This window comes from Perca fluviatilis, chromosome 5 (assembly GCF_010015445.1).
Source record: "Perca fluviatilis chromosome 5, GENO_Pfluv_1.0, whole genome shotgun sequence".
Classification (NCBI taxonomy): Eukaryota; Metazoa; Chordata; class Actinopteri; order Perciformes; family Percidae; genus Perca; species Perca fluviatilis.
The window spans coordinates 25714565-25726678 of NC_053116.1; positions in this window are offsets into that span (position 1 = coordinate 25714565).

The window sequence follows — 12114 nt, forward strand, 5'->3', positions numbered from 1 at the left end:
TCCTAGTTCCTGCTTCTCAAATGTGAGGAGAGGAAAATGTTTCTGTTTTTCTCTGTTGAATAAATTAGGGTGTGTGGCTTCTAATTGGACAAAACAAGCTATTTAAGAGTTATCTTGGCCTTTGGGAAATCGATGGGCAACTTTTTACTACTTACTACTACAATTTACATTCACATTCATTTAATAATCATTATGTCAGCCCAACAGGAAGCCTTATCAAACAGTTTGTGTTTCTGCAGGCTGTTGCACCAGCTATGTGAAAGTCTACACACAACAACACATTTTTACATAGCATGGGAGTTAAGCCATAACATTATTCTATTAAAATAGTTTGCATCCAAGTTAGTTAAAATGTAGTGTTAAAAGACAACTTAAAAAGCACACCTTTTCTGAGCAGGTGAAAAACATTATAATATGATTGTTTCATATGTCTCAATTTTCCTGACGAGTAGGCTGCTATAGATGACATGTCTTGTATTATGTATTTATTTAGCTAAATTATACACTATTGTAAGTCATGATGTTCTGCACACAATACCTTGAAGTTGTTGTTTTAGCTTGTTCATCTCTGCCTCTCTAGTCTTCTGTGACTTCCGTTCTTTCAGCTTAGCTGTTTGTGCATAAATAAATGAATAAATAAATAAATATAAATGAATATAATAGCTTTTATTTTGCTGCACCATCAAACATTCTTCGGAAATTGCTCCAATACAAGTGAGATGTAGGAAATACTCTTTCATTTAACAAACAACACCAAAACAAATACCAAAGCTACAGTAAATAGTTGAGTACAAACATTTAAGTTCTCCTCAGGATAAAATGTAACATTTCTGTGATCCTGTAACTTTTCATCTAGCCCATCATTAGGTCAACATTTGTCCAATGGTTTGGTTTATGACCAAAACAGCATCCACTCCCATCAGCATCAGCTGTACTTTGTGTTAGTGCTAATTGTGTGAATGCTGATTCAGTTTGTTTCAGGCCTGTCTCCGCCGATTATGACGTTTTCAAGGTGTAGTGCAGGGAAATATGATCCGCGTGAGCACGGTGTATTTTATTTTGAAAATTAACCGGATGTTTTATTTTGTTTCTGTGCTCGACTTCCTGTCCTGCACAATCTGCCGTGTGCTGAATTGCTGCGGTGCTCTCCGGCACCCAGAGCCGGCGATTGCTATAGGCGACCTAGGCGATTGCCTAGGGCGTCAAAAGTGTTGGGGGCGCCGTGTCATTCTTAGGTCTACTTCCCATTAATAATAGAATTATGAATGACAAGCGAAATAAAACGCGTTTATTAAACATGATCATCCTAGGGCGCCCCCTCAGTCACACTTTTACTTGTCAACCTTTCATTACGCGACGTTTCCAGTCTATGGGTCAGACTCAAACACACGGAGCTCTGAAGCAGACCTGCGCGTCGCTTAGTGTCCACTCTCTCTGTAAAAATAGAGACGAGCAGCGGCACAGACAGAGCTGCTGCAGCGCGCCTTCCCTGGTCTGTGCAGCTTCAGATTTATAATAGACGCGCTCTGCTGTGGGCATGCTACGGCAGATGTGTCCCTATTCTCTTTGCGTAGTTTTGTTTTTTGAAAAAAAAAAAAAAAGAAAAAAAAAGCAGAAAAAAAAAGAAAAAGGAAAGGGGGGGAAAGGGGAAAAAAAAAAAAAAAAAAGAGAAAAAAAAAAAAAAAAAAAAAAAAAAAAAAAAAAAAAAAGGAAAAAAAAAAAAAAAAAAAATTTTTTTTTTTTGTGGGTAAAAAAAAGGGTGGGTTGTTTGTATTTTTTTTTTATTTGGGGGCTTTTTCTTTTTTTTTTTCCGCGGTCGGGCGGTGGGGGCCTCTTTTGTGGCAGCGGCCCCTTTTTTTTTTTGGTGTTTTTTTTGGGGGGTTGTTTTTTTTTTTTTTTTTGGTGTTTTTAGGGAGGGTGTTTGTGGAGGGGGAAGCTGAGGGTTGCAGGTTGTTTTTTTTTTTTGTTATTTTTTTGTGGGTGTGGGTTTTTTTTTTTGTTTTTGTTTTTTTTTTTTTTTTTTTTTTTTTTTTTTTTTTTTTTTTTTTTTTTTTTTTTTTTTGTTTTTTTTTTTTTTTTTTTTTTTTTTTTTTTTTTTGTTTTTTTTTTTTTTTTTTTTTTTTTTTTTTTTTTTTTTTTTTAAGTGTTATTTTAAAAAAAAAAGAGTGGGGGGGTTTGTTTTTGTTTTGTGTTTTAATTTTATTTTTTTTTTTTTTTTTTTTTTTTTTTTTTTTTTTTTTTTGTTTTTTTATTTTTTTTTTTTTTTGTGTTTATTTTATGTTTTTTTTTTTATTTTTTTTTTTTTTTATAAAAATGTAAAAGGGAGGGGGGGGGGGGAGGGAGAGGTTGTTTATTGGGAAGGTGGGGGGAGATTGGTTTTTTTTTTTTTTTTTTTTTTTTTTGGGTTTTTTTGGTTTGTGTTTTGATGATTGGTGGTTTTTTTTTTTTTTTTATAATGGTGTTTTGTTTTGGGGGGGGGAGTGGGGGGGTTTTGGGAGGGGTTGTGAGCATTACTTGCAGGGCATCGCTGAGCTCAGCAGGGAGTGCAGCAGGACCACGGCGACAGCTGCAACCAGGGTCTTGGTGCCAACGTTCTCCAAAGGAAATACCGCTGGGGGAAAAAAGCATAAGGACTCCGGGGGTAAACTCCCCAGAAGCTAGGATTAGTAACAAGCATTTCTGGGATGGGCTGCACACAAATAGTAATAGTAATAGTAACAGTAATAGTAACAGTAATAGAAAGGGAGAGGAGAGCAGCTCAGTGTGTCAAAGGAAGGAAGTCCCCCGGCAGTCTAGGACTATAACAACGTAACTATAACAGGTAACTAAGAGAGACAGGTCATAAGGAGAGGTAGCTTTTTCGGGCTTAGAACTCTCCCCCCGGATCTGGCTTGGCTGGCCTGCCTCCCTCTACTTTGTTATGTATTATTAATCTAACAATTATGAAGAGAAGCAGTTGGGCCAGTTAGGTGAACACTGCAACTCCTCACTCCCTAACTATAAGCTTTATCAAATAGGAGAGTTTTAAGTTCATTCTTGAATGAGGTGACAGTTTCTGCCCCCCGACCCCCAGATCGGGAGCTGGTTCCATAGGAGAGGAGCCTGATAACTGAAAGCAATACAGAATGCCTGAGAGCCTTACTGCAAAATATCCCATTATGTTTTTATATTTGGATTGTAATCTATGTTTGCCTTTAGATAAAGATATTTCAAGCATAAATTGATTCAGAAAAAGGTAAAAAAAAAAAAAAAAGTGCATAAATATTCACCAGAATGCAGGAAATTAAGTATTTAATGCTCAAAATTTTCAGGGGGTGGACCCCCAGAACCCCCATCATAAGTCACCATGCACACAAATCTGGAAACAAAAAAATGGCCTTTGGGTTACCAGACCAGTTATAATTAGACCAAATGTTGGTGCCATCTAACTTACATGGATGCTAGAAACTAAAATGAACATACATTGCTACTCTATCGCTGACACAGCGCTGCTGTGGAGATATGGTAATGCAAGACTGGGGGGGGGGGCGCAAAACTCAATCTCGCCTAGGGCAACCAAAGGGCTAGAACCGGCCCTGCCGGCACCTGTCAAAAATAGAAGCTCTGCGTATCTGCTCCGGAGGGCTGCGGATCGCCGGAGCTGGGACGGAGTCGGAACGCAGCTGTTCTGCAGTCTGTGGATATACACACATTGACTTTAATGTAAACTTATTGACTCCGCCGCCGTTCCGGAGCAGATCTGCAGCCGTTCCGCAGTTGGACACAAAATAAAACATGCATGATTTCATAATCCCCGCATTTTCGGTACAAAAAAGGCCCACATATATCTTAGCAGAAAGTTGAAAAATGTTGTTTACTTCACACAAGAGCAGCCATTTTCCCCTGTTGCCCTGAGAACATTATGAAGTGACGTTATGAAGTGATGTAATTACGCGACGTGAACATCATCGAAAAGCAGGGTGTTGGGGGAATCACTTTTTCTCTTTTTCATCAAACCGCAGTTTTTGCAACTTCCCGCAATTTCATCGCATAAAATTGCATAAATATCCCGCATATTCCATCGCATTTTTTGAGAAAACGTGCTGCATAATCAAGGATTTTTGCCCGCAACAATCACAAAAAAACTCTTTTTTTCTGGAAGGACTGACTACTTTTGACATACAATACTTTGACTTTTTATCACTGTTTTCAGCATGACAGTTTTTTTTATCACTTTTTTCAACAAACTATACTGACTTTTTTTCGACTTGCTATACTCTGACTTTTTTCAACCTACTATACTATGACTTTTATCACTTTTTTCAAAATACAATACTATGAGTTTTTTCAACATGCTGTACTATTACTTTTTTGACATACCATACTATGAGTTTTTTTTATATACTATACTATAAAATTTTTCCACATGCTATACTATGACTTGTTTCACTTTTTTCTGTACTATGAATTTGTTCGACATATTTTATACTTCTTTCATCGCTTTTTTGACATACTTTAATATGACTTTTTTTACGAAAACATAAACTCTGGTCAGGTCAGGCAGCTAGTGGTAACCAGAGAATAATTTGAAGACAGAATGTTGAGTGTTCAAACCTTAAATGTTTCAGTAATTTCCGAGGTCCACCATACAAAGTAAAAGAGACAAATGTGCCAAAAACGTGAAGAGTTTCTTTAAGTCCGATAGCTTAGAGTGATAACTGAATGACTGGAGGTCAGAAAGTTGAGTGTTTGAATCTTGTATGTCTCAGTAAGCTATAACATCAAATATAGTGAGAGAAAGAGATAAATATGCCAAAACATAAACTTTTTTTGTCAGGTCAGATAGTTTAGGGTGTTAATAGAATGATTGAAAGACAGAAGGTTGAGTGCTCAAATCTTAAATGTTTCAGTAAGTTTTGAGGTCCAACATGCTAAGTGAAAGAGTATAATATGCCAAAATATGTTTTTTGTGTTAGGTCAGATGGCTAAGATTGATAAGAGAATGTTCAAAAGGCAGAAGGTTGTGTGTTCAAATCTGATAGGTTCCATTTAGTTTCAAGACCTATTTTACAGGAATGAAGAATTCAAATAGACAGAGAAAAGTGTATGGGACTGGTATTGTAAAGGTTGTGTTCCTGCCATTCGCTTTTCGTACTGGTTATTTTGGAGAGATAAATGCAGGCAGTTTCAAACAGAAATTACAGAATCAGCTTATATTTGAAAGAAAAATTACAGTGGTATGGTAAGTAATTTTGTTAGCTTAAGTAGGTGTGACTTTTTTGAGCATACTAGGAGATATTGAATGAGACACCTCAGTGAAAACTTGACTTTTTGTGACTTTTTTCAACATACTTCGAATTTTTTTTTTCCGACATACTATATATTATGACTATTTTCAACATTCTATACTGACTTTTTTGACACACTATACTATTGCTTTTTTATCACTTTTTATCAAAAAACTATAGTCCTCACTATTTTTGTAATTCTATACTGACTCTTTTGGACATACTATACTATGGCTTTTTTATCACTTTTTTGACATACTATACTATGGCTTTTTACAACATAATATACTATGTTTTTTTTATAACTTTTTTCGACATACTATACTTGGCTTCTTTATCACTTTTTTCAACATAATATACTTTGGCTTTTTTATCACTTTTTTCAACATACTATACTATTGCTTTTTTTATTACTTTTTATCGACATGCTGTACAATGACTTTTTATATACTATGTTTTTTTATAATTTTTTTGGACATACTTTACTAAGGCTTTTTATCACTTTCTTCAACATACTATATTATGACTTTTTTTCGACATACAATACTATGGCTTTTTTATCACTTTTTTGACATACTATACTATGGCTTTTTACGACTTACTATACTATGTTTTGTATGATTTTTTTCGACGTACTACACTATTGCTTTTTTATCACTTTCTTCAACATACTATACTATGGCTTTTTTATCACTTTTTTCGACATACTATACTATGGCTTTTTTTATAATTTGTTTCAACATACTATACTATGGCTTTTTTATAATTTTTTTCAACATACTATACTATGATTTTTTTCAACATACTATACTATGGCTTTGTGATAGAGAAAAATACTGAAACCCAGTGAAACACACAGATTTGGTTAAAGTGAGATATTGCAAAGGTTTTAATGTAATGAATTCACAGAGAAGGTACATAAAAGAAGTGCAATTAATCACATGGGGAGCTTACAGAGGAAAACACCAAACTGTTTTCCCCAGCATCTCCCAAAACTTACAGTGAAACACAGTGTGAATATATACTTGTTGTGGAACAAAGACACCTGTGCTCATTGGAAAGCAGCCGTATGAATATTTTTACAAACCAACCAAAAGGTTGTTCAACAATTTCCAGTAGCCAATGGCAAGCTTTTACATGTCTCCGTATATTTAGCTTGTCAGTCAATAGTAATTCAAACATATTGTCTTCTTCTTTCAATGACAAACTGTCAGAACTTCACTCAGTTTAACATACAGATTTTATAAACGGAGTGTTTATTTGCACCCCTGGTATGCAATTGCGCAAGTCAGGGCGCAAGTCAGTTTTTTTTTTGCAGGGTGGTAGGGGAAGACTCATGAATATGCCTGCTCTGGTTGGGTTGGTTAGGTTTAGGCAACAGGAGTGGGATTGGTTATGGTTAGGGTAAGAATGTCAGGGCAATAATATTCCAAAAAGGTGTAATACATGAGTAGATAATATTCCAAAAAGGTGTAATACATGAGTAGTATGGATAACTGTGTGTAACTATATGCCAAGGTATACAGGGGTGCAAATAGCATACATTGATATTTGTACCAGACGGGGTATTAATAGAACACATTGCTGTGTGCACCGGCGGGGTACGAATAGCATTCATTTCTAATTGCACCAGGGTACGAATAGCACTTCTAATTGCACCAAGGTACAAATAGCATACACTGCTAATTGTACCAGGGGTGCAAATAGCCTCACCCTTTTATAAATAGTCTCAACCCTCTCTACAGCTCATAAATCAGTGAACAAGAAAAGCCCTTACATAGGTAATCTAACTACACCCCAATGTCATTGTCACTTTCTTCGACATACTGTACCATGACTTTTTCGACATACTATACTATGGCTTTTTTCAATATACTATACTATGGCTTTTTTGACACACTATACTATGGCTTTTTTATCACTTTTATCGACATCTTTTTTATCACTTTTTTGACATACTATACTATGGTTTTTTATCACTTAATGGCTTTTTTGACACACTATACTATGGCTTTTTTATCACTTTTTCGACATACTGTACTATGGCTTTTTTATCAATTTTTTCAACATGGATTTTTTCAATGGCTTTTTTATCACTTTTTTCGACATACTATACTAAGAATTTTTATCACTTTTTTCAACATACTATACAATGGCTTTTTAGGACATACTATACTACGGTTTTTATAATGTTTTTGGACATACTATACTAAGGCTTTTTATCGCTTTCTTCAACATACTATACTATGACTTTTTTGACACACTATACTATGGCTTTTTATCACTTTTTTCGACATACTATACTAATGCTTTTTTTGACATACTATATTATGGCTTTTTTCGACATATGTACTATGGCTTTTTATCCCTTTTTTTCAACATACTATACTATAGCTTTTTGATCACTTTTTTCAAAATACGATATGATGACTTTTTATACTATACTCTTTCGACGTACTGTACTATGGCTTTTTTCGACACATACTTTGTTTTTTTTCAACACACTATACTAACACTTTTTTATCACTATTTTGACATACTATACTATGACTTTTTTGAGCACTTTTTTCAACATACTGTGGCTATTATTATCACTTCTTGACACACCATACTATGGCTTTTTATCACTGAATTCGACATACTATACTATGGCTTTTTAATTGCTTTTTCGACACACTATACTATGGCTTTTTATCACTTTTTTCGACATACTATAATATGGCTTTTTATCACTTTCCCAACATACATGAATTTTTCTCACTTTTTTCGGCATATTGTACTATGCTTTTTTTATCACTTTTTCCACATATTATACTATGTTTTTTTTAACACTTTTGGGACATACTATACAATGGCTTTTGCTAACATACTATACTATGGCTTTTTATCACTTTCTTCGAGATTCTATACTATGACTTTTTTCGACATACTATACTATGACTTGTTATCACTTTTTTTAGAAATACTATGACTCTTTTCGACATACATTAGTATGATTGTTTTTCGACATGTTAGACTTATTATTGATAAAATATAGTATATACTATGCAACTTTTTTACTTTTTTCAACATACTAATATACTATGACCATTTCATCACTTTATTTGACATACTATTATACTATGACCTTTTCATCACTTTATTCGACATACTTTACTAAGACTTATGAATACTTACTATGAATGTTTTGTGGCATGGGTCAGTGGTTAGCACTGCTAGCACCTAGGCACCGCAGGCTATGACACTTGATTTTATCCCAGACTTGGGCCTTTTTGTGTGGAATTTGCATGGTCTTCCAGACTTTCTTTGACATACTACTATGACTTATATGACTTTTTTCGACATACTATATTTTGACTTTTTATTACTTTATTTGACATACTATATTATGACTTTTTTCGATAAACTATACTATGACTTTTATATGACTTTTTTTCGACATACCATAGCCTACTATGACCTTTTAATGGCTTTTTCAACATACTACATTATGACTTTTTATGACAAAACTTTTAAACTATTTAACTATTTTTATAACTTTTTTTAGACATACTATACAATTACTTTTTTCAATATACTATACTATGACTTTTTACTATTTTTGTAGACATACTATACTATGACAATTTTTTACATATACTCAAGCTGCCCCTCACCAGTCTCACTTAGGAGTTCAAGTGTGCAAAAGCAAGACTTAAGTTGACACTGAAGGAATCCTGAGATTTAGTTGTGAACAACAACACGCCAACCTTGAAATCTGGAAGCAAATGAAGACTAGACAAAGCAGTGAGGAAGGAAACTGCAGCTCTCACACATCGGGACATTGTAGTACATGTTCAGCAAGGAATATAAGATCTTGTAGTCTGCCCTTTGGAGGTGGGGGGAAGGGGTTTCATGGCAACATCGTCCAGATTGCTAAAGAGGTTAGGAATCAGAGGCCAGAGCCTGCGCTTAGCCATCAAAGATGAGTTAAGAAGAGTTAACCCGCAGACGCAGAAACACAACATCTCCCACCTCTAGAATCAGTGTGGTGCCATTAACAGAACTGCCATAACCGGAGGTCTGATGCTCATATACAATAAAAATATGCTCTCTGTTCTTGAACCGGAATAACAGCTGTAGAATTTGAATTATGTCCATGTGCACCTATGTACAACTCAAAGTGGTAGGCTCCTCTCACTGGTGCAATGAAAAAACCTGTGGGACAGTTTCTGTCAGTGAATGTAACTGGAGAATCATCTGTTGCAGCACTAGATGTGATTGTCATCCTCACTGAAATTTAAGAATGTAAAACATGTCATTGAAGAAGAAGTAAACAAAAAATGGTCATCTATGCCTGTTTTTTTTAAAGATTATTTTTTTGGGGCTTTTCCCTTTATTAAGTAGTGACAGTGGACAGATAAGGAAGGAGGAGAGAGATGGGGGATGACACACAGCAAAGGGCAGCAGGTCAGATTTGAACTCACACTATTGCAGGACTCAGCCAACATGGGTCAAACGCTCTTACTGGGTGAGCTAGAGGTCATCCCATCTCTGCCTATTTAATCATAATCATTAATCATTTAGTCAGATATAGTGACCTCCCTGATGTTGTTAATTGGCTGAGATAAGCAAAGACTTACCAGAAACTCAAGTTAGATAAGTAACAAATAAACATTGTTCTCTCTTTGCTTCCTCAATAAATCCAGCACAGTAACAAAGTCTGACATTTAAAGAGCAACAACAAAATGTTACAGAAACATCCACTGGCGGGCAACAGCAGTCATGTATACAGTTTATGTGATCTTAACCACAGACTCATTTTTCCTCACAGACATTAACACGTTTCTCCCAAAACCAAACACAATTACTAAGTTATAAAGTCATAATATTGCAAAGTGTGGAGCTTCTCAGCTGAAAATAGATCAGGGTGACTGTGTTCATTGAGCTTGTCTCATCAACGATTGAAACAACAGCAATATAAAAGTTTAATGTGAATGAAATGCAGAAAGAAACATTACATGAACATTATAGTTACAAAAGTACAGATGAATATACAACTTCTGGATTTACTGGATAACATGGTCACTATAATCTCATTGATTATTACCACTTTAAATCACATTATAATTACTCACTGTGTGGGAAAAAGTATAATTTATTTTTGATTATTGGGTTTAACTACAGTTCCACCATAAAATAATTTTAGTTAATCTTACATTTGTTATTCCCAAACAGCTGTAACACATGTACTTGTTTTTCTGCAAACAATAAGAGGATATATGTTTTGGATTTCATTCAAATGTAAGAGAACATGAAAACAATACAATGTATGACTTTATTTGAAGGAACAAAGGAAATTTATCTTCTCACATTAAAGACCATTCACGTTTCTTAAGAAAAAGTAAAAAACAACAAGTAAGTTTCTTGTGTTTATCTGGATCCAGGTGATGATACAGGATTTTGCTTAGTGTTTCTCAACATAGTGAGATTAATCATGGTATTTTAGAACATTTTCTCATGAATTAGTTTACTTCCTGAATCTAATGTTAAAAATCTGGCGTAAGTATTCCCTCACTGTCCATCACTGTGTATTGTGATGCAAATCCAGACAGAGACACAGAGGAAACATTCATGAACTTTTTTCAACAAGATTATTGTTGTTGTGGTTGTGCAGTGTTGTGTCAGCTTTCATATGAAGGAAAAAAGTAATGACATTTTAACAAACAGTACTGATAAACTGCTGCTGTTATCATACAGCTGAAGAAAATGACTTTTTCTCTTTCACATGGTAAAAAGCAGATGACCACTGAATGTAATATTGCTATTACTTCCCTCACTACCTCACATACTACTGTACCTTCATTCTCTCTCTGTAAGTGTCATCTCCACCCTCTGTTCAGCCAACGAGGCGCTCATATCTCTCAGCACAGCATGGATGTCTTGTGTGCAGGTCTGTTGGTGGTCAGAGACATTTGTTGGTTCTCTTCCCTGGGTTCCAGCTTGATTTCCATGTGGAATAATTTCGTTGTCAGACTCTGTCTGAAGCTGAGCCGTGGAGAGAGAGCAGATCAGCAGCAACAGTGGAAAACACATTGTCATCTCCATCATTCTCTGCAGTCTGTTCCGTTCTACTTTGAAGTTTCTGTGTTAATCTCAGCCTTAAATAGTGTTATATGCTGATCAATCATTACCAGAAATGTTCATCAGAAACGCGTGCAGGAGATCTTTTTGATAACAATTATTACTTGGAGCATGTCATCTGGAAAACACTGAAAACACAGCACACACAGAAACGATCTTTCAGCACCTGTATTTTGGAATGGGGCTCCCAATCCTTGAACAATCAGTTCAACAAAATTCAAAAAGTGTATTTTATAATCTATTCTTAACTGTGTGTGTGTGTGTGTGTGTGTGTGTGTGTGTGTGTGTGTGTGTGTGTGTGCGTGTGCGTGTGTAGAAAATATCACTGTGTAATTTTAAGAGGTGCAAATACATTTGAATTATTAAGTACATCAATACATCTGTACAGAAGGCAGGAATACTCAGGTTCTCTGGGTGCTTAGAACATTCCAGAAAAAGGACATCCCTGTTGTGTCTAGGACCTCGCCAATGCGTTTGGTTTAGTTCCCCTTGAACTCCTTTGGTCTGCCTTCAGCTTCTTCCACATACCAGACACCATTACATCCCTGGTTAAATCCTACTTCCAGGACCTGCAGCTCTGCTTTACTACCTCTGAGTTTACCAGCTCTTGGCAGTGCCTGGAAGCAGGCATCAGGGCTGGATGCATTATCTCACCCCTGGCATTCAGAATGGCGGCCATGCAAGCCTTAAAATGCATTGAGAGTGGACAGTGGGTTGACTCTGG